Here is a 24562-nt window from a genome sequence, read left to right on the forward strand (position 1 = left end):
GTTACGATGCGCCCCCCCTCGATAACCCGTGAACCCCCCTGCAGATCAATTCTAGCTACGGGCCTGGGTAAACCCAGCCTGAAATCAATGGGTAGCTCGAGACAATCCGGGACTAACATGTCAATGGAGTAAAGATGTACGTGGAAGTTTGCAACACCGTACGCACTGACTCGCAGTGGCAGCCTGCAGTTTCCGCGGTTCAACGGACATCGCTGTGTGCAGTGTTGCCACTTTTCGCCTACAGCTTTACTCAGTTGAATAAAAATAGGTATAAAATCGGTTTGCACTGACAACGATAATGGATTTCGAAAACACATGCAAAGAGCCTCAAAACAAGACTAATATTGTATTTGTAGGACTACCCAATACTAAGAAAAACTTGTTTCGAAAAATTGATGATAACGGTTTTTTTGACAAATTTTAAAAATTTGAAAATTAAGATTTGTGTTTAAAATCTTTCTGCCTGCAACATAGTAAAATTTTATCATGATCGGACACCCCTTTTTTTATTTATAGAAATTCAAAAGAGCAATCGTTTTCAAAACTAAAAAAATGGCACTTTTTTGTTCTCAAGACGTTAGAAAACGTAAGGGTTACTCGAATAGAAATTGTTAGCATTGATTATTGCTGAATTGAATAAGCTACATTTTGATGTAACTCGGTTTTTGTAGGTCTACTGGTTATTTTCTAATTACAGACTAAACTCGAGTATCTATAATTTTTAATCCGATAGTAGATACTGCTGTTTGGAATATCAATGTTCTTTACTTTCATAACCCGTTACCCTTCTGATGAACCTTGGCACTTGAAAATGTTCTGACGAATCGAGGGAAATTTCATTTCCATAAGGGAATATTTCCTTAGAACAAGGGAAATTTTCTCTACGTAAGAGGGAATTTGTTGGAAATGGAGTTGGCACTACTGAACAGCCAGTCCCATGAAGCAGCACGCCGGAAGATAGTCGACAAGGCTAGGTTACCCGTTGAGCCATGTGCTCATGGCTGCCAAGAAGTAATGGTAAAGTATGGGCGAATATACATGTTTATTTTATCCGTAAAAGTGCAGAATTTGTGTATGGATCGCGTAACTTGCTCCTTGCAGAAACTTTCTTAAAATGTGACACGTTCCCCTTTCAAGAGCTAAATCAAACTATTAGATATGTCAAATTTCTGCAGTTCCGTGAATAGAGAATAACAGCTAACTACATTTTCGTAAGGAAAAATAGCTTCTATCGTTGCAGTAGACAAATATTGTCAATTTCTATCATTCTGAGATTATTTCTGTTAATAAGTGTAACCGTTGTTTGACAACTAACAGCATGAAGTTTTCGTTTGTTACATTTGAAAATCCATGCATAGAGAGTTACATAATCGTGGTCAGTATTTGATTGGTCGGAGAAACTGGATTCACATAGCAACCGTATTGAATTGGGAAAACTATGATATTTCCCTAAACTTCAGTGCCTCATAAATAATGATAGCTGGAATTATTATGTGGTTTATTTGGGTACTTTAATGGGGAAAGCTTTGCAATAATAATTGGTGATAAAAGGGGCGAATTCGTGTTCATAAATTTTCGTTTTGTATCTGGTTGGTTCACTATGATTTCAGTTTTCGTATTGCATTTATTTTACATAATTTTAATAGTCTCTGGTTAATTGGTGAGACCCCAGTTGTGGCACCATGCTTTCTGCTGCGAGTGAACCACTATACTTTAATATTCTCATTATTACGTCATCTAAATAAGGAATGAATATTCAATATAGAGTTTGAATGTCACGGTAAAAACTTGTACAAATTCTAATTTCTCATTTCAAATTGTTAATTAGATACCCGTAATTAAGAGATGTGAATTCGAGTCTTGCAAGGTTACCTGTTATCACTATTACTATGCACATTAATTCGGTGATCGTGACCGTTCTTACCCCCGCGAGAAACTTTCAAATTTTTGTGGTTTGTAAATATGTTATTCATATGAACGTTTCTTGTTTCTAGTGTGCGGAAATGCGTTATACGAATATTTGGCGATTTTATAAGGATAGGCCTGTTAGGTTTGGTTCACTTACCATAAAACTATCGTTGAAGTGAACGTTGCGAGTGGAAAGTGGAGTACCAAACATGTTCACGTTCTACGATATTTCAAATTTACGATTTCTTCAATAGAGCCTTCGTGTACATTCGTGAGTTTCCAAGAAGTGTAGCTGACGTTATTTTTTTTTTAAAAAATACACTTTTTCATGGTGATAGTGATTACGCGTTGTCCATCGATATCCGCCGTCGATTTCTTGAGTGACGAAAATTTTTTGAAATAGTGGCGAAAGTGGTCCGGGATGCGAAGAATTGCACGTACCCTAGTCTCATTTCGAGAATATATATTTCGCTTAGCCTATTTGTGGTTTCTGCATATTAAAATTATTTTCAGGCGCCTTAAAACATCGAAATGTGCAGATTTGAAAGGTAAAAAGTTGGAATTTTCCAGGAGGTACGATCTGTCACCAGCCCCGCCGCTGCTCCTGTGAGAACGTCAACGAATCAGCAATGCTCTCTCATGAGTACAAACCCATGGTTTGTAGTTTTGAAAATGTTATCTACATGGGCAGATTTCCAATAGTAAAATGTGCGACAATTACGTGCTACCAATGAAATAGGCTGGTGGTATAAGTTCGCGCTGTTGCCACGTCGGAGCACAACCCCTTGTGTTCGGATCTCGAAAAGTTGGGCACTCCGACATGTAGATATGGAACCCAACTTCTGGAGTCTCTAACGAACTTTCAATTCACACGCGTCAAATTTTAAGTTAACGGTACGTCGGGAACTGATGCTCTCAAAAGTTACTTACTTTGTGCCCTCGATTGACATGTCTTTTGAGAAATCGCAACAATTGTTTCGGCTCAAGTTTCGAATGATTCACAGACGTTTTCTAAATGGTTCGATTTGTATTTGTCTGATTCCTTACAGCGTGTTGTCTAGAGAACGATATTTCCCTTCATACATACACTCATGTATGGTTCTTTGTCAAGTACGAAAACTCCTTCGTACCTCACATGAAAATCCGCGAAATTCCGTGTCTGAAACTACCGTAAACCAAGAACGATTGCCCACGTAAGCTACTTTTCAAATCATAATATTTGCTGTAATTATAACATAATGAAGCTTTTAACTGTGGTAATTGGTTTTTCCAAGCTTTAACCTTACTTCCACAATTGTTTCCAGTATTCAAAAGCATTTCCTAATACTCCTATAAAGTTACGAGAAATCATCGTTGAATTTCTTTTAAATCTAGAAAGCTAAGATATTAGGTCAGGAAGTTTGACACATGACAATTAAATAATTTCAGTTCGTTAAATGAATTAGTTTTTTTAACAAAATGACACAGGGTACGATAATGAATTGTAAAAACTTTACAGCCTAATTGGGCTATAGCAAGATCGTGTGTATGCATTCACCAACAACATAACTTTTTGCTAATGCAAACAGTTCGAAGGCTATGAGAAATACCGATGTCTGCGACCATCTGTATCACCCCAGACGTCTGAAACAAACACCTATAATTTGTGGTTTCTGTAGTTTTTATCGATACGTCGCCAATTTGTGACCGGGAGGACATGCATTCAAACCCTCGAATGCTTGAGAGCAGTCTTTTGTTTCGTCTAGTTAGTCCAGGTCTCAGGTTCGAATCCTGGTATTTTTGCACTCCTGCAGCTTATTATTTGACCTAGTCGTCGCTTGAAGAAAGCGCCTGGGAAGAGACTTGAAATAAGGATGGTAAAAGTATAATGCAAAAATATTTCCTCCTTTTGTTATTTGGCGCCTAAGCAGTTTTCTTCATTTCACCTATGTTCTGAACGTTCTTTGTAATCAAGGGTTTCCGAGTTCGACAACATTTGGAGGCACGTAGTGGTTCAGATCCCACTCCAAATTGAAGATCCAGTCCTGATCAGTCTATCTGTGCATGAAGTGAATTCTAATATTACACAGCTAAACTGACTTCTGGTACGAATTCCAGATAAATGTTGGATAGTGTACACCTGACGATTCCGTGCTGTTAGCGAACACACAAACTTGCCGTCTTGTTTGACCTTGAAAGTGGTCAACATGCAAGTGTTGCCAGTGATACCTTATAATCATATTAGTTTGAAATTAGCTAAGTGAAGGATCCTCAACAATTTAGGTTAACTACATGAAAGTTTTTGTTAAAATATTGATATATTTCATCTTCCTTAAAATCAAATTTTACGTAGGAAATATAAATGTTAATCAACCTACGTTACTTTTTGTACAAAGGACAACTTCCTAAGACATTTGTAATGTTGTTATCAATTTTCAGTTGTTCCAAAGCTGTTTTTATCCGGGTGTCGATGTTCATGTAAGTCTTCTTCCTTGAACCGCTAGAGACTCCCAAGTTCTCCAGCACGAGACTCAAGTCAGGTCAAGAAGCACCAGCTACTGAGGTGTTTCTCGACGCAAGTTGGCTTATCACTGGCAACACTTGCATGCTGACCAGTTGGAAGAACAAATAACACAGGACAAGTTTGCGTGTTCGCTAAAAGCACGTGTTCGATACGAGCACGTTCGCTAACAGCACGGCACCCACCTGACTCTCTGTAGTCCCCCTAGAGAAGCTTTGTGTGCGTGTGTGTACATTGTCGTATATCAACGTTTTGTGTTCTAGCTCGCGGTGGTGTATCACGGTGAACTAATGAATGGTTTCAGTGATACTATTTATTACGTTGATTCATCGTTTCCAACTCTGTGTGATTTCATCTCTTAGACTTATTTGGCTCATTTTACTTCCGCATTTCTGCCACTTTCGGCTGATGTGGAAGATTAGGAATGATATGGTGAAAGTGATGAACACTCGGAAAGAACAGCCATGTCCAGGTCGGGATTCCAACCCTGGTTGTCTGGCGTCGTAGCGCGCTGTTCTGATTTATGTGGATTTATGATATTTGATATTTTGATATTTGATATTTATTGATATTGGTACGAGCCCTTCGGCTGTGCGTATCTTACAATATTGTTACATAAACACCCCGACCTTAAACATGCACCCCATTTCAGAAACATTTATAAACCGAAACATTTGGAAAATAATTACATACTATGTACATATATAAATAGCAATGTGGTCCTCTTCTTACATTTGAGATTGTTCATTTTCACAACACTGCACTACACGCTCCACCTATGCCTGAGCCACTGCTGTTCCATACCCTTCACTTTCACTGACTCCTTGCAGCATTTTCCTGCGCTCCCTCCAAACTGCATGTAAATAGGAGCCCAGGGCTTTGATATTTACATTCGTTATACCACTCCCCTCCTCCCTACATATAGCCTGGATGGTCTGCTCAATGCTGTCCCTTGCACTGTCCCCCCATTTGCGTTGTCTTAGGGGTGCCGACCAAACACACACGTGTAGGATGTGAGCCCTCGTCTCCTCTTCGCCGCATAACGTGCAGATGGCATGACCGTCCGGCCCCTTTAGTTTGTGTTGCTTCCACCCCCTAGCAGGAACCAGGCGAATCCACATCTTTGCTGGTACCTACACGTATCAATGTATCGTTTTCTCCCCCATTCCACCCACGCCCCTGGCGGTTGTGCGGCGACGAGCGTTGCCTTCTCCCTACATTCTGCCATGATGTCTTGCCTGCTACCGTCCACCAACCTTTCCCTTATGATTTGCAACATCCCAGTTTCGTACCTCCCGCCCCTCACCTCTTCCCACAGTTCCCCCAGACCCATTCTGTACAAGTCGTCCTTAATCCCACTTGCCCAGTGGCGTGCGAACCCTTCCTCAATCTGAACTCGCAGACACTGTTTTTTCAGTGATTCTCCGGCCCCTTGTTCCAGCTTCATCCAGTACTTGAAGCATCTCATCCTCGCTTCGACATCCTCCCTATGTTTTCCCATATCACTCAGGACGCCACACGTGCTTGCACTCGTGCTGGTTCCCAGTATTTGTTTTAAAAACCGCGCTTGTATCTGATTCGCTACTCGCCCCCGTACCCTCCCCCATAGTTCCGCGCCGTAAAGTAGGGTTGCTTTCACCGTTGCTTCATAAATTTGGTCCAGCAATCTCAGACTGACTGTAGGGACTTTCCGTTGCAGTCGCTCTACCTTGCCCAGCCCATAAAAAGCTTTTCCATTTCTGCCTTCGATGTGCTTTGTCCACTCCCCTGCCATACTCAGCGTGATGCCTAGATAGGTGAAATGTTTGACCCTTTCAAGCTCGGAATCCCCATAGGTCCACCGATCCTTTGCTGCGAAAACATAACCTTTCTTGAATGCCATTATTTTAGTTTTTCGTGTATTTACCTTATCTTTGGAGCGTTTTTAACATATTAGTTTCGTTCGTCGGTTCTTGGGAAGAACAACCAATGGAAAGGAAGCTGAAATGTGGTTGTTATTTATGTTCGTTGTTTGCATAAAGTTTTGGTGCCTACAAATGTAGTGGCGTGCCCAGGATTTTGAAAGGAGTAGCGTAGGTTTATTTTTAATACTAGTCAGCCCTCATTTTGCTACATTTCCCTGCCATTGGCATTTTTTAAAATGTTTTGCCAAGTGTGGGGAGGGGGGGGGGGCTACAACACTCAATAGCCCCCTCTAGTTGGCTGCACTTTTTGACACTGTGCAGTGCAGGTGTATCCAGTATCAGGGTGGTGGAAGGAAATAATGACGTTCAACCAAGTATACGGAAAGCGATGTTCAAGTTCAGAAGATTCAACAAATGCCTGTCTGCTGCTTTAAACAGTCATTTGATTAGTTAGCACCCACCACGTGACCATATACCAAACATACACCGGTCCGGAAGGTGGTGCAGACACTAAATACACTAGTTGGCTCCAAATCAACGAACTAGACGCCTCGGTGCAAAGAGTCAAAGCGAGTCAAAAAGTGCAGCCAACTAGACTGGGAAGCCACTTTAAAGATGGTACTACTAATTTGACGACAGGGAAACTTGTCGAAAGATTTAGTACAGCTGTAGTGAGAATCGCGTGGTGCATGTTAAACTATCATTGTTAGACGATAGTGTTCTATTGTAGACGATCTAAGTGAAGTTACACATTCGGTGAATTGAAATAGATTTGCAGTGAAATCAGGTAGATTGGGACTGTTAGAAGATAGTGCTCTGTTGTTGACGGGCTACATGAAGTTATACAAATTCTGTGAATTGTAATAGATGTTGTGAATTAGATAAATCGTGATTTTTTAAAACATAGTGCTCTATCATAGACTAAGTGGTAAATTGTGATTGATAGAATATAGTGTTCCATTGTAGACTGGCTAAGTGAAGTTATACACATTTAGTGAATTGGAATAGAGATGTTGGGAATTTAGATGAATTGTGATTGTTGCTTATTATAGACGACCGAAGTGAAGTTGTACACATTAGTGAATTGGAATAGAGATGTAGTGAATTGTGATAAATTGTGATAGAAGATAATGCTCTATCATAGATGGGCTAAGTGAATTTATGCACAATAGGTGAATTGGAATGCAGATATTGTGAATTGAGATAAATCGTGATTTTTAAAAGATAGTGCTCTATTGTAGAAGCCATAAGTGAAATTATACACATTCGGTGAATTAGAAAAGAGTTGGGAATTGATATAAATCGTGATTTTTAAAAGATAATGGTCTAGTATAGACGGGCTAAGTGAAGTTATACAGAATCTGTGAATTGTGATTGTTGAAGATAGTGCTCTATTGTAGACGATCTAAGTGAATTTTAATAGAGTTGTTGTGAATTGAGAAATGGAGCGATTTTACAATACCGGGAATTTCTCCATTTTGTTTGAAATTCGGCATACTCGCTAATTTTGGGCTCCTAATCACGAATCTACAGTTAAAATTTGGCGCTCACACGTGGAAATAGCAAAATAATCTAAATTAAGTCTTATTTCTACACCCTCGATTTCCAAATTTCCAACCGATTCCGGGCTCCGCCCCTGGGGTAATTGACCTACCGGCCCCAACCGCTAACGCGGCCCCGCCTCCGCTCCGCTCCGGCTCCCCGGCTTTCTCTCTAGAGTCCCTGTTAAAGGCATGCTAGAAATTGGCCGGATTCACCTGCCCCCAAATAAGCGCCAAATTTTAAGTGCAGATTCGTGATTACGAGGCCCAAATTAGTAAGTATCCCAAATTTCAAACAAATTGGATAAATTACCTGTATAGTTAAATTATACCGAGAACGGTGTTCCATTGTAGACTGGCTAAGTGAAGTTATAGACATTTAGTGAATTGGAATAGAGTTGTGAATTGAGAAATTCTGATTGTTAGAAGATAGTGCTCTTTTGTAGACGGGCTACATGAAGTTTTACACAATCAATGAATTGGAATAGAGATGTAGTGAATTGTGATGAATTGTGATTGTTGAAGATAGTGCGCATTGTAGACGATCTAACTGAAGTTATACACATTCGGTGATTTGGAATAGAGTTGTTGTGAATTGAGATATATCGTGATTCTTAGAAGATAGTGGTATATTATAGACGGGCTAAGTGAAGCTATACACATTTGGTGAACTGGAATAGATCTCTAGTGAATTGTGATTGTTAGAAGATATTCCCAACTTGCAATTTGCTTCTGATAAGCTCGTCAATTTAGATTTTTCTTAACCTACAAACTAATGCGTGCAAGAGATCGAATGTTGTAAATCTTGATAAAATCTTGGTTGAATGTTCCAACAGGATTTATTGCATTTTGTGAGATATTCTTCATGAGAAAGCAAAGTGGTAAGTGCCCCTTTTAGAAATAAACAATAATGGAAAGAATTAGTAGAACATTAAAACATTTTTTTATGATAATTGAAGAGTTCCTAGCTTTATATATATATATATATATAAAAACAATTATTGAATTCCCTGAAGAAAGTGTTTAGATTTGAAAGGTGCAAACAATTTTATATTAACCTTATCGTGGTCTAGTTATGAATTAAAATAGTTTAATTGTAGAACAATTTAATTGTAAAGTGAATCGTCGTTTGATTTCAACTGCTGAACCGTCGTTGCCTTGTAATCAAGGGGTCCCGGGTTCGATACCCTGTGGAGGCACGTAATGGTTTGGATCCCACTTTAAACTGTAAGTCCAGGCCCGATTAGCCTTACTGTGCATAAAGTGGACTTAAAACACCAAGTCAATTAATCAATTGCTGAACATCCGTGCAACTCGCAAATTTCAGTTTTGCTACAATTTAGGGATCCTACTAAGATGTATTTTAGTCTTGCAGGTAAAGAAAGCTAAAATGTAGTTTGTACCAGATTATTTACGAGGGAATAATGCAGACTGACTTATGAGGTTCATAATGTAGATTCACAAAGAATACAAATCAGCTTGGAAACACTTTGTGGAAAGATATTGTCAACTATTGACCTCTAGAAAATACTGTTTTGCGTTCAGCTTTTTTCATATGTCCTATCCTGTCTTTCCATGGTTCGAAATAAAATGATCCTGGAAATTGCAGAACTTGTTGATCAACTAAGGAAAGATCCGACCAACTCATCAGGTCCAAAGAAGTCTGCAACCTGTATCTAAATTGCGCGCATTGAAAGATAACGTTACAGTAAAGTGGAATTTGGTATATTGAAAAGAAATTAACTTCCGAAAACTGAAAGGAGTAAGTGAAAATCTGTGTGAAGTATATCAGAATTTGCGGGCAAGAAGTGTGGGTGCATATCATTTTGGAAATGAAAATTTCACTTATATCTTCAGTTTTGAATTAAACTTCCCAATCTTTCACTCAGATAAGACTTGCCAATGTGAACATGCAGAATGGAGTACACAATTTTATATGGGGCGTAATTGTGGTGTCTTAGTTTGCATACAAGGTAGTTAGTTGGTTATACTTACTTAGCTGCACTTCTTAGTTTGCTGTTGACAAAGTTCTTGCATTTTTTGATACAAAATTGTGTTTCTTTCCTGCATAATTGAATCTTAGGGGGGTTTGTTTGCTAATGTAGGCGAATTAGTGTATGAAACATAACCCAGTGTTCACAGGTGTATTGAGATAACTGTGATCCAGAATTTATTGTAATTTCCGATTTTTTTTGCTTTTCGAACATATCAGTGTTTCCAGTGGCGGCGATTGCGTTCCAAAACCTTTGGGGGGGACAGTTTACTCCCTCTTGGTAGATAAGCATTAGCATAGTGCGGGGGCTAAAGTAGCAAAAAGTGGAGAGGAAGTGGCCTCCACTAATCGCCGCCATTGACTGTTTCAGATACTACAATTACTCTCACGAGAATTTGCTTTTGACATTACGTGTGCATAGCCAGTTACTCGGATTTGCATCACAACCAGAAGGATGATATATTTGAAAGTCATGAAGAGGAGTTTCCGGCTAGTTCTTCTCACTCCTATAGGTATCCTCCGTTACTAGTAAGGAGTTACGAGTCTCCATCTCATCTAAGGCCAGACAGACAACCGCGAACTAGAGAAACTATTTTGCAGAGCATCGGGATAAAAAAAACAACTTGGTAAGTTGAATATAATAGAACGGCTACAAGATTTTTTTGTTCTTGTTGTACATTCTCTAATGATGGATCTGAAAATATATTGATTGCTCTTTACGCTGCTTGAAACATCATTCTGTACGAAAAGCAATATTGTTTTTTTTTTTACAGGAGATGGAGTTCCTTAGGGAACTAATCGTGGAAATAGATTCTGGATTTGGTCTCGAAGTGAGCTTTACTTTACGCCTCGGCTGAAGTATTCAACTTCTATTTCCCACAGAAACTCTCTATTTGAATATAAGAAAAAATGGTGATGCTGCTAAGGTACGTATTGAATAGTAGCTATATTTGAGACATTTATTTTCAAAATATAGTCAGTAATTGTGCAAGTATTTACTTAGTTTCGTAAGCAACGTGTTTGTTATTTTTGTGTACACATTTTGCATTTCTTACGTATGAGAATTGTGTCTGATGAAGCTAGTTGTTGGTTACGATGGATCTAGCAATTTGTAATTGTAACCAATTGTCTTGGCATGTGTTACAGAGAGAGATTAACTTCCGTATATGTAGTGTACGTTTCACAGGAAAGTCAGATGGAACTTGGCCAATGCGGACATGCTTAGGGGAATAGAAAAGTGCATGTATGATATTACTAATTTTAGTTTTTACGTAGAGTAGTTAGTTGGTTTATAATTAACTAATCTGCATGTACTGCTTCTGTATTGGCAAAGTTCCAGTTTTGTTGAAACCATTTCGAATTGAGAATCTCTAGATTATTTCTCTCTACGACAAGGCGTGTTTGCTTTGTTTATAGGGAGCGTAAACCTAACTTCATCTATTGTCTTTCAACAATTCATAAACTTTGTGTGATATTACAGTGATACTACAATTTACAATGTGTACAGGAAAGTATTATTTTACAAAGTAAAACAAATATTTTTTGAACTTGCAAATTGAATTTTGTGTGTGTGTGTGTGCTTACAGACTACCAAGAGTCAAGTTGATCTCAAACCATGATTATGTTTCGATATTTTTTTAGGATATAAAAAATTATTGGATTTTTAGTATTGTAACCTGGGCTTCAACCTGCAGTTCAAGTAAGATACGGAAGTTCTTGTCCTGAAGGAAGTGAAAGTGTACCACAGAGTTTGACCAGGAGGATCTGCAGGGAGTTCTTCCGCCTGCCTTCCGGTAACACCAGCCGTGAGCCACACATCCCAATCTCACTGCGCAACAGTGTTATCTTACTCAGGTAAGATTTTGAAGCACATTGGAATATCGAACTTGGCGAGTCAAATACAAGTAGAATTGAAAACTTGTAATTGGAAATTTCATTCGCTGGTGATGTTTCTCACAAATCATAAACATGGGTCTGAAAGATTAGTTAGCGAATACAATGTACTAAATAAAAATATTTGTTGTCCATTTGTAGAACAATTACGATACAGGCTGGTTGATCCTCGTTCGCTTATTTTTTATGCATCGTTGCTACAAGAAACTATCAATTTATCATCAGTATGTAATTAAGAAAATAGTTTCTTACATGAACAAAATGGTTCTTGTAGTAGGCCTAGTGTGAATAATTATATGGAAAATTATTGCGTTTGTGACGTTAAGTTGCACATGGAACGTATGTATTAATAAGAAAAGAAACGTGCTCTGTATAAAATATTGTGAAAATTCAGTATACAACTGATTTCTCTCTCTCAACAGCTTCAATAAACATTCTAATTCTTCTGGAACCAGATCCTCAAGTTTGTTTCTTTACATACAGCCTGGAAGAGAAACCTGGAGTCAAATCTCCAAGGAAGGGAGAGATTAGCTAAGACTTCCAGAAGAGAGGATTTCTAGCTCTTGATCTAGCTGCACAGATGCGGACTTTCCACCTTGATAACATGATTCAGATGTGATAAAGTAGTAGTGCATTGGAGTATGTAATTTGACGAGTTGAATTTGTTGGAAGATAGGATTTGAAAAGATAAATAATTTCATCACTTTGCTATTTTGGATGGAAGAAAATCATTTTGTGGACTTGGATTAATGATTGTATTGCTTAAATTTAATTATCTTTTTGTATAATTTGAATTAATCTTAATGTTGATTTCCATGGTTAAAAGTTTGAAGTTTTGAAATCATTGAGACAAATTGTAGATATTTATCTTCTTTTGTAATTATGTAGGCATTCACATGAGCGTCCTTCCTGAGACTATCATTCTGCAATTGATTGTGAGCCTGTCGAGTTGACTGGACTAGACCACCCAACCCGGGAACTTCTTATTCTGAAATGAAAGTTTCTTCACTAAAGGCTCATCATTGTGAACCAGTTGAAAGTATCCTGTATCAAATAGAAAGAGAAGTGGTATGTTGAAATGTGTGTGATGGTAAAAGGTAAGAAAAAGAAAAGTTAAGTTTGTAACACTATTGATTTTATTGGGATTTTCAATCCTTTTGTATTTTATTGTTGATGAAGGTATTTGTCATTTGTGGATCAGGAGTGTTGATTTACTAATGGGAATATCTGACTGATCTTGCTGCATAGAGTTAATTTTCTCGCGATAAACCATAACCAGCTGACTTTTGCGTGGAGTACGCACATATTTCTGATTACGTTTAGTCATTCAGATAGAACTAACTAGTCAATATGAACTTAACATGAGGTGGTAGAATAGTTTGGGTGTGGTTTAGGGCTAATTATTGTAGTTTTGTGTGAAGTAGTAATTTGCACAATTAATTGCAATGCACGTATTGTACTAGTATGGTATTGCCTAAGTTCTCTCGTGAATTGATGCTATAATTTCCATTCAATGACGTCAAAATTCTTGCATAGTCTTAACGGAAAGTGATTTGCATTTATTCTGATTCGGAACAAGCAAATACGAACAAACTTTTTTCCGCCGAAATGCCATGCCTGTTGATCTTTTCAAAATTTTTAATTACATAACGTTATGATTTTAGAATTTTGTATTTTATTCTGATGATCTTTATTTTAAAGCCCTTCCAGCATGTTTTTTTAAAGTGCTTCAAATTGAATTTGTGTTTTTATCTAAATAATGTTTAATGTTGAAATGTAATATTTATTTCTTGTAAACATGGTCTAAAATAAAAATACTTGCCTGAAATTACAATAAACTATTGTTGATTTTATTCAGGAGAAAAGAAACATTTAATATGAACATCATGAATAGCATTTTTTATTGAATATAGTTAGTTATGAGAAATCAATACTTAGTTTAAGAGTTGTTTCAGGAAACATGTTGAAATCGAAAAACCAGAGCCACGACTGTCAGTATACTGTCCGGATGTAGAAATCGAAATTCCCAAGGAGATAAAAATATAGAAGTGTTCAAGATATGAGGAAGCGATCTTAAAATATGGGTGCAGTTAAGAGCCATTCAAACCGTTGAGACTTTCTTGTACAACCGTTGACCCTTCACTAAACAACACGACGTAGAATAAATGTATCAATAATCGTACTGAAATATTAATTTTTCAATTGTATAGCTGCAAACTGGCTACTTCTGCATGAGCATCCGTGCTTTCATATACAATGAAGAATACATTTTTAGATATTCAACTAAGAGTATTTTTTCAAAGATGATACTTGTAAGGCATTTCAACATGATTATTTCGGATGATTTTACTTTCGTTACAGCTCTCATGGCAAGCTGTTTTGGATTGATTGTGTCGAAGAGTTTCAACAATTCCTGTGGTAAATCTTTACAGTTTTATATTGATACGTTGAAAAATTTGAGATTTGAAAGCTTAACAGGAACTTGAAGATTGTCTCAAAGTTATGGAGTCCAGAAAAGGAAGAATCTTCTCATGCTAACTACAGATGTATTAAAGATTCTGGGAGGAAACCTTAGGTATAATGTTTTACTGCAAGATGGGAGAGAAATTTTAAAGGTCAACCGAAATACATGTGGTTAAGATAACAGTAACATATGAGTTGTGCTGCATTCGTCTGCATTGCTAACAAAATGTCAAAATCTTTCTCTAATCTTCCATACAGTTTTTCATCCCGTCAATCTCTTCTACTTGATCTGAGACTGAATTCTGACATTTTCGGAGCGGAGAATCAATGCACAACTGAGATTTCCATGGATGAAGACTGCAATTCGGACACTTCCTACCTGAGAGAGCTTGATTGTATAGGATCAGTGAGTAAGTAGAACTGATCGGTTTATTGGCAAATTTTCCAGGATATATAAAGCCAATATTTGTAGAGTACTGCTAGCTTGAAAAAGTGAATTTTTCTGTCATGTATGAAAAATATGAAATAGTTATTTTGGAATTACCAGATGTTGATTACCTTGAGGTAAGACCATTAGGGGAACCTGTCCTAAAATGACATACGGTAAGGAAAAAATGCTGTAGCAAGTGTATTAATTTGCAACTCTTTGTTTATTTTTTACATATTAAGAACTCAAAGCATTACCTTTTATATGGTACAGTTAAAAATAATATATGTTATGTTATATACCCTTTACAAAGGTTTTTTAAAAAATGCAACAGTGTGTCATTTTATCTGAGGTTCTTAGATAAAATGACATACCCATTTATAACACGTAATTGAATCTTACATACCCATTCATACAACACGTAATTGAAACTTTTTACTTGCATAAAACGCAAGTAAATGTTCTTGATGTCTTTGGTACACCAGCACACTCATTGTGCGCTCACATTGAACATTGTATGCACTTCAGTCATGTTTCCTTAGGTTTCGAATGACTGAATAAGTCGTTGCAATAGATGCATGGCGCATCGTCATCACTATCTTGTAGCTCAGAATCATCATCGTCATTATCATCAAACTGAAGTTTAATCTTGGCTTGTCGAGCTGCCCGTCTTGATTCTAATAGGTTCTTCTCTGCAACTTTTGTCTTCACTTCGGCGAGATAAGGGCTACCTGTTAAGACTTGTGGTCCCTTATGCTTCCTTTTTTTGGAGGACCTGGCCTGGGATGTAGAGGGTAGTGGTGATATGTCGATTGGTCTGAGCAATGAGGGTAATTAAGTTGCAGTTACAGATGTGGTACCACAAGGTAATGGCATTTCAGATGGCGGAGGAGAAGATTGTGCAATTTCGATTACAGGAGTCAAAGCTGGAAATGATGATGATTCTGCCGCAGTTTTAAGTGCATCAATTCCTGGCTGGGCCCTACCTTCCCACTGGCGGAAAAGTTGTTTGGTAACGACCCAATCCTTTATCAACTCCAACCACCTGCTTGTTTTTCCCCTGCACTCTCATCTGCAGCGTAGCCTGGGGAACGCAGAATGTCTTGGATGCACGTTGCCAACCCATTTCTCCATTGTGTATTGCATTTATAGCACGTTGCATAGTGTCCTTATGCCATGACTGTCTGTCAGTTTTTCTTACGTACTCTCCAACCATTATTTCTGTAGCCTAAAATAATAATAAATAAAACATTTTCAGTCTGCTTTCCATAATATCTACAATAATTCAGTTGCAATAGTGATTTATTTAATTAACTGTAGCCATTACTGGTATTATTTACACATTGAACAACTTTAAACACTTACATATTTTACGCCTTGGCAATTATAGAATTCCTATTAAATGTGTAGGTTCACAAAAATATTTACTCTGGTAAAATTACATACTATGTCATTTTATCCTAGTTAAGAGTATGTCATTTTACCCTCTGTCATAATCTCAAACAGGTGTTTAAATGCTCGCGTTTATGAATACTTGCAAGATTTTACAATGGGTTTATAATATGCACAATATAACTAATTCCTTAACTTATTTATACAAATGTAGGCCCGCTTATTGTAATTGTAGAAATCTGGCATCAAACAATGATCACCTCAAACTTTTACAACTACGTATTTAAGGATTACGCTCCTGTTCCGAAATCCTTTACACAATGGCACCGCCACTCGCACAGGTTCTTTGTTGTTTACTACAGTACACAATCAGAGACTGAAAAGTACTGACCCTTGCGGCAGTAACGAGAAACTCAAGGTATGTCATTTTATCTGAGTATGTCATTTTAGGACAGGTTCCCCTATTAGTCTTATATCGGTGAGTTAATTTGTTACTTTGCGCCATGACATTGCAACTCTACAATTGTACAGACAATAGCAAAGCTAGTAGTAGGCAAATTGTTCAGCATTATTTTCATTCTACTCTACATCTTGTGTTATGGTATTCTGTTGCTGCGAAAGTGATGTTGGCATCTGCTTAGTGGCGATTTTATTTAATCATCACACTGGCGAATGAATGAAAATACAATGGATGGATATATTAAGTTTGCCGTTAGGTGCACACCGCGATGGGTTCCCGGTTCGAATTCCGGGCTGGGTATGTGTTCTTTGTTAGAATTTCTTTATCAATTTCATACTATCATCCTCATCGCCGAGATTAGCCAAAAGTGTCAAGAATTATACGTAATATAACGTAACTCACTCAATCCAACAGCATTTCGACTCGTCCCTTCGTTGCACACTGAAAGGTCAGGAGAAAAATGAAAATACAAGATAAAGTGCTTTTTATTCAATAAAAGACTAAGTGGGTAACATGTGCAAGCAGTGGCTGCGATTGGGTTCCAAAACTGGGCGTCAAGATGCCAAACCACGGGGGGGGGGGCAACCCCCCTCGCCCCCCATGTTTCACATGAGAAATGCCAGGATAATTATTACTTTTTCTATAATTTTTGTTCTATTACATTTTTCCTATCAACCTAATGTGATGCAAGGCCCCTTAAGGCGCGAGGCCCCATGTGGTCGGCTATTTCGCCCACCCCTTGGTACGCCACTGTTGAAAACTATACACATATTACAAGGACAGGAAGTAGAGATGAAGAAAAAAATAGTTCCACTCATTTAATTGTTGCCTGTTAATTTAATTTATTTTCATTTCAGGTGTGGGTTTAGTTTTACTCATCATGAAAAATATAGTGACAGAAAATTAATAATTTAAATGAAACAATACTATATTCAAAATCTATAATTTTCCACTCAAACCAAAGTACAGTTATTTGAGTTTTCACAAAAAAAAATGAAAAGTTTAAGAAATATTCTCAGTGTACCAACAGTTGTATATAAATACAAATCATGTACATACGCTGTTGACACAGTTCACATTGACACATTTCAATTGAAATTAAACTCGTCATAGTAAACACTCTTTTTTTTTGCTAGGCTTTCTGTGGGTGGAGCAGATTAGATGTGCAGATATCTTCGATGGCAACATGTAGATGTAGTCTACCTTTCTTCAAGTGAATTGATTCGTCTATATGATGGAAATCTTCTAATTGGAACCAAAATGTATGTGCTGGAAGCAGGGGACATGTTTGGAACATTTTTCTGTGTGTAGTTTAAGTGTGTGCGGCTTGACGACACATGAAATACAAGCATATGTATTGACTTAAACATCCAAACCACGTTATGCACAATAGGATTAGCATTGCCTTCACCTGTGTATGAAGTCCATGTCCGTCGGATGGTGATGGAGTACGTTATTGGTGTGATTTCACAAGAGATGATGATTACGTGGTAGTTCTCTGGTTACACTGCATCTCACAGTGGGACAAAACTTCAAGACAATAAGTTTCCACACCAGTGGATTACTTAGTGTCAGCCCTCTAACCTACATTGACAACCAACCCCCTATAAATATCAGCATCTAACAAATGTGCTACCAGATATACACATTTTTTTAAAATTTGTTAATTTTAATTATGAATAAAAACCTTACCTGATTCAAGAAACTTGTAATAATTTGTTTGCAACAAATTTCATTTAAACCTTTAGGTGCAGGCTACATCTCCGCATTTTTCCTCCAGAAAACAACTGTTGTAAATGCTAAAATGGATAGAAAATTGTGGCAAGTACCATGAATGACAAGTTTGGCCACATCTTTCAAGGATAAATCGTGGTGTTCAAGATTTACTGCTTGAATGCTACTATTGTTTGATAGTTGATGTAGAGAAATGTGCCAGTTTTTCAATATTTGAGGTATTCTGTAAATTTTGCTAATTTCTCTTATTGTTAATACAATTCTAAATCTTGTTTAAAAGTTGTGAAAATTGTCTTTAAACGTGGAAAAATCTAATGAACAGTGGTAGTTTAGCAAAAAATGTTGAAATACAAACTTATACCTCAACAAGAAATAGGATAGATTAATTCAATAAACAAAAAAAAAAAGGTAAAGTGCTCCCCTGTGCATAGCACCACGCCATGAAGGCGTATAGGGGGTGTGGGGGTAACGCCCCACACTTTCTTGATCCGGTCGTGAGTGGGGGTGATGTGATCAGCATCACGCCCCTGACCGCCTTTACCCCCCAGGGTTCCCCCCAGGTACCCATGTTATTCGACGCTGGGTGGGCGCCGGGGCCGCTTCCATCGTTAGAAAAGTTCCCGGATTTGAACCGGCCGGGGATCGAACCCGGGACCTTTAGCATGGTAGTCAGACGCGTTACCGACTGAGTTCTAATAGCAGCGCTTTAAGTGCGGGGAATTGTTTCCACTCAGGTAGCAAAAGTTTCACAAACCATCCCCCAAATTTTATCCTTGCCACTTGTTAAAAAATAGGAGCATCCCCCGGATAATATTTTCCACAGCATGCGCTGTTTAAGAACAACACTGAATTTAAATCATTGTCATGTCAATATTATGTTGAGTTTTCAATTGTCTAGTATACTTAAGATCCAAATTTATCTTCGTCATATATTTCGAATGATTGTAGTTTGTGAGAATCATAAGAAGGTTCCTATATCTGGAGTAAAAATATTTAACCAAACTTCCCTCCTTGATTTCTTATTTTAACAATTCGAGAGATTTTGTCGCACTTCTGCGACGTCGTCCCACTGTGAATTTTAAAGTACCAATGTGTTGATATACGTGTGTGTGTGTGTAATAGATATGAAATTTGGATGATTTTTTGATTGTGAAAGTGGTGTACTTTCATGATTCCTCTTGAGAGTTCCTAACAATTCTCATGACCTTTGACCTACCTATGGACTGTCAAATATTTATTGTAAGTCCTTTGGTATTTGTAATGGCTGATGTGCCTGAACATTTTCTTGTGATGTACTGTTTGTGTTCATGTGTACTTCATGATTAATCTGAATGTAATAAAGCAAATTGTTCCTCGTGGTGCTTTCTGGCCTGTGGACGTCGTTGCCATTTGTAAATTCATTCTTGGAGGTGCACAGTTTATTTCAGTCTTCCACCCAGGTTGAGAAATCTATAAAAATCTTGGTAAGTGAACGTACATTCAACATCGAAATAGAATTATGAGCAATATGATTAAGCCGTTAGTTGTAATTGGTTAAATGAAATTCCTCAGTTGTTGCGTAGATTAATTCAAATTTATTTCTCACGAAGTTTTGTCGTATGATTTACATTTTCTAAAAAATACACAAAATAATGTTAATCGCTGAAAATCTACATAAAATAATGTTACTGTATTGTGAAAAATATCCAAAATAATCCAATTTATGGCGGTTAAGTCAAAGAATTTAAATTAAAGAAGGAGGGAAATATAAATTCACTTCATGCAAGTCCAAATGATTGCGAAAGTAGTATTTGTGTTGAAGTATCTTTGAGTTGAAAATTTATAATAAGCTGTAAATAGAATGATAGGCAAATTGTCCATCCGTAAGTTATCATTGATATGTGTATTCAGGTACTGTTGTCTGGCTGTTTGTAGTTTCAATTCGTGATCAAAAAAGTTTTGAAGAAAAGTAGTGAATGAAAATTCAAATGGACAATTCGCCTATTAATTTTGCTGTTGCGAGGACGAGAATTTTAAGCTGAGTGTATGAAATATTGACGCAATGACTGTAGGAGGAGACTAGTGGGCTTAAGGGTGAAATTTACGTATAGTCAGTGGCGTGCCCAAGGGGTTGGTGGGGGGGGTCATAACACCCTTTCGGTCCAGTATTTCTAAAAATTAAAAAAAAACTCAGGAAAATATGGCAAAATGAGGGCTGATTACGTTAAAAAGTTCCAAAATCCTGGGCACGTCACTTCGTATAGTCTTCAATTGTAGTGAAAATAGTTAGGAAAGTTACTGGTACGAAATGATGCAAAATATATTAAGAAATGGTGGTCTAAATAAGGAATATATCCATAAATTTGCATATTGCAATCACGTATGGAAATCCTGGCACATCCAATATCAAATATGATTATAGGCAAATTTCCCATCGGTATTTTAATTTTTTAAAAATCCATATCTGGTGTTAGAGAAAAAGCAGATGGTAATGATTGACAATTCGCGTACTATTAGTTTTGCTGTTGGGTGTACATGATGTAATCCACAGCCACCAACTGGTTGGTATGTCCGTTTTGTCTCGGGGGGGGGGGGGGGGGGGAGGGAATGAACTAGTATAGTGAACGAGAGTTCTCTCTATGACGCACAGTCCTAAATGTACTCCATGCTAGATAAAACCGGAAGAAGAAACGAACACTAGCTAAAAAAAAAAGAACGTCTCCAGAGTACGGGAAACACTACCGATTGTATTCTCAGAGGGCAAGACATTGCTAAATTGTCCAAGACTACACGTCACGGTCGTGTTTGAAAATAAAAATATAGCTAGTAAGATGTGAAGAAAGATTGAAGAAAATAAAAGTTGATCAAATACCTCTTACGTCAAATAAGACATGTTCAGAATATTATACGAAGGAACTAATTCTACTGTAATTATACTGATATCTCTATAGGGATGGTAAAATGAAGACCCTTATCGAGAGCCACGTGCGAAAAATCTATAATCTCTGAAACTGTAAGAGAATAGTCCACAGAATACTCCAGTGTATTACCCATCAAGTAGCTATTCAACTTTCCAACGTGTGTATGGTCACCACACATGGTCATATGGGGTTTTTCTTCTTCATTTTCTTATTATTGGGAGTCTGTGCTATACTTTTGCCACCTAATCAGGCATCGTAATCTATCTCTATTAATTTAAGAGTAAGTCTGCCCACCGAAAACGTCATTGTCTCAACAAATGAAATGATTATCCTTAACCACATTATACCTTGTACAGGTCAAGTGTCATTCTGTTCTTTAACTGTTTTAAGTGTGCAATGCAATAAAGTAAATACATATATGGAAATTAAGTTATTTATTTAAAACTGTTTATGAATCAGTGATCAGTGTTATCTAGCACTCAATCATACACACTGTATTGAAATCATTCCGATAAGTATGGATAGGAACAAACTTATTCAGGGAATTAGATAGGTTTGCGCTCTCATGTATGTCAATTATGAAAAAGCAGGTTAAATAATCACTAGTTTTCTCACTTCTCGCAGTGAATATTCTTCAATGTACCTGGCACGACTGTACTAATAATCTAGTGCGAAGTCTCAAAGTCGGAAGAGCGTGGATTGAATTCTCGTAGGGGTGGAATCCTTTTGATTGAAATTTGCTTATGATATCGAAGTCCTCTTAATGTATTCATAATATACTTTGTTTTTGAAGTATTATAAAAAGTTAAGAACTCAAAAGGTAGCAGCATTGCTTGGTGGCTTGCGTTGCTGTTCCGTGATCCAAAGGTCCATGGATTGAATCCTCGCAAAGCAGATTCCTGTTTCGAAGACTTGGTATGACAACGTAACTTAAATCCGTATGATTTCTGTTGAAAGTCCACTGTGGCAGCAAGTGGCAGCGTAGGCTGGTGGTTAGCGCAGCTGTCCCATGTGCACTAGTTCTGAGGATCGAATCCCTGCATCGGTGGAATTTTTTCATAGGGTTCCGGACTTGCATTATTTCAATTTACAGACCTTGCTATGAAGATATAGCAGAAAATGTCGATTACGAAACAAGTGGCAGCGTAGGCTGGTGGTTAGCGCAGCTGTCCCATGTGCACAAGTTCTAAGGATCGAATCCCCGCATTGGTGCAACCTTTTTCAGAAGGTTCTGGACGTGCGAGAGAGAGAGAGAGAGAGAGAGAGAGAGAGAGAGAGAGAGAGAGAGAGAGAGAGAGAGAGAGAGAGAGAGAGAGAGAGAGAGAGAGAGAGAGAGAGAGAGAGAGAGAGAGAGAGAGAGAGAGAGAGAGAGAGAGAGAGAGAGAGAGAGAGAGAGAGAGAGAATTATACCAATTTAAAGACCTAGGTATGAAGATATATAGCTCTTTTCAGTTCTTACGGCGGCCGGTCCTAGTTCTGCCAAGGGGAGCGGGGTTTACGCAACAGACCAACCAGAGAGACGCGGCCGGAAAAAGCACTACGTGAAACCCGTTCAACTGGCCGCTACGTTTCTTATCGCGCTAGATTGGTCTCTTCCCTGCCAGCTTCTAGAGCGCCCGCCGTAAGAACTGAAAAGAGCTATAGTAGAAAATGATGATTCCTTAGGAAGTGGCAGCGTAGGCTGGTGGTTGGCGCAGCTATCCCATGTGCACAAATTCGAAGGATCGAATCCCCGCATGGACGAAAGCTTTTCAGAGTCTGCATAACTTGAATTTATTTCAAGCATTCTCGCTGTAGCTGAATAAGTAGGAGAAAAACTCTACGATTAAGCGCCGACGCCGTGGTCCAGTGGCCATGGTAGCCGACTACGAAGCTAGAGTTCCGGGTTCGATCCCCGGCGATGATGAAAAGGGAGAAAGAAAAGCAGTTAAATAGGAGAGCCAGATGGCGGTGGGTTCGATTCCCGGCGAAACCTGGAGGATAATCGTACCCGGCGCGATACTCGCCGAAGGGGTGAGTGTGGTTCGACTGTCTTAATATGCGCGTTGGAGAACTTTGGTTCGACTGTCTTAATATGAGCGCTGTCTTGATATGCGCGTTGGAGAAGTTTGGTTCTAATGTATTAATATGCGCGTTGGAGAAGTTTGGTTCGAGTGTGTTAATATACGCGTTGGAGAACTTCAACTTTAATATATGCGTTGGAGAACTTCAACTTTAATATATGCGTTGAGAGAAGTTTGGTTAGAATGTTGTGTTCCTCGTTGACATATTTTTTAAAAAGGTTTTGAAAATAAAGGAAAGAACAACTTTTATGTACGTATCTACTTTAATCTATTGCACTGTTAATACAATTAAAAAAAATGACACTTAACATTATATCTCGTATACATCAAAGATAATTATTTCATTTCAATTCTTGGGAGCGCGCCGTTTTGACTGTTGGTGGCTGTGGAATAAATTCCAATAGTGTACCAATTCAAAATCACATTTTTTTCCCTTTCTAAATTAACACAGGCTATGGAATATTAAAAAAAATGAAAATAGCAATTAGCAAACCTTTGCCGTTGGGTGTACGACACACAATATGCAAATTTATGAATATAGTTAATATTCATAGTTTTAAACTCTCGTACACTAGAGAAAAATTAATAGTAAAAGAATTGCCCATTACCATTTTCAATATTATAATTATCATGTATTGAAATGTACAGACAGACAACTAGGGGTGTGCGGAATTCCGAAAATTCGGGATCTTGGGGGGGGATTCGGTCCAGACGTTTCGGGACCCAGAGTTGTCGTTAAATACAGAAATTAATTTTAAAAAGCAGTTAATTCTAGAAGTTTTCCGCATTGTAAATTAGAACTTGTCGGAAAATATTAGTTTTTGTAGAGTCAACGGCAAAGATAATGGTAAGCAAATTGTCCAAAGTTTATTTTCATTACTTCATTTTTTCTATATCCTGTGTTGTATTAAGGAAAGAAACTCTGTTGGTTCGAAGCAAGCATTGTTCTCCGCTTAGTGACTTCTTTATTTCAACTCAATACATTGTATTCAGATCGAATGGAAATTGCAGTGGACAATTCGCCGGTTTATTTGCCGTTCAATTGAAATGTACAATTAGATTTTTAAAGCGCTTCGGTAAATGGAAATTTTTGGTTCAGAAATTCTGTATTTAAAAAATTGTCCCGCACACCCCTACCGACAACACTACCTGTGGATATTTTTTTTTTTTTTTTTTTTTTAAACTATTATAAAATTTTGAGTCTTTTTACAAAAATTAGTCATACGACAAGACTTCATACTGAGAAATAAATTAAAATACACAAGGACTAAATGGCTTAGTTAACCAATTACAACTAACGCCTTAATTACATTGATCATAATTTCATTTTTATGTCTCATGTATGTTCACTTACCAAGATTTTTGTATACTTTGTCAAACTGGA

The 24562-nt window shown here is 37.7% G+C and overlaps 1 long non-coding RNA gene across 2 annotated transcripts; it reads left to right on the forward strand.

The window, feature by feature from the left end:
• The first annotated feature begins 930 nt into the window (after positions 1 to 930).
• LOC146004667 (uncharacterized) lies at positions 931 to 18589 on the forward strand. 2 transcript variants are annotated; one of them, XR_014443956.1, is made up of 6 exons: positions 931 to 1017; positions 10620 to 10772; positions 11488 to 11700; positions 12628 to 12836; positions 14461 to 14612; positions 17618 to 18589. It is a non-coding gene; the product is annotated as an uncharacterized LOC146004667 (long non-coding RNA). The 2 variants fall into 2 exon arrangements; XR_014443957.1 differs by having other exon boundaries at positions 951 to 1022.
• The last annotated feature ends 5973 nt before the right edge of the window (positions 18590 to 24562 follow it).

Source organism: Lepisma saccharinum, chromosome 22, assembly GCF_977018435.1.
Source record: "Lepisma saccharinum chromosome 22, izLepSacc3.1, whole genome shotgun sequence".
In the NCBI taxonomy this organism is placed as follows: domain Eukaryota; kingdom Metazoa; phylum Arthropoda; class Insecta; order Zygentoma; family Lepismatidae; genus Lepisma; species Lepisma saccharinum.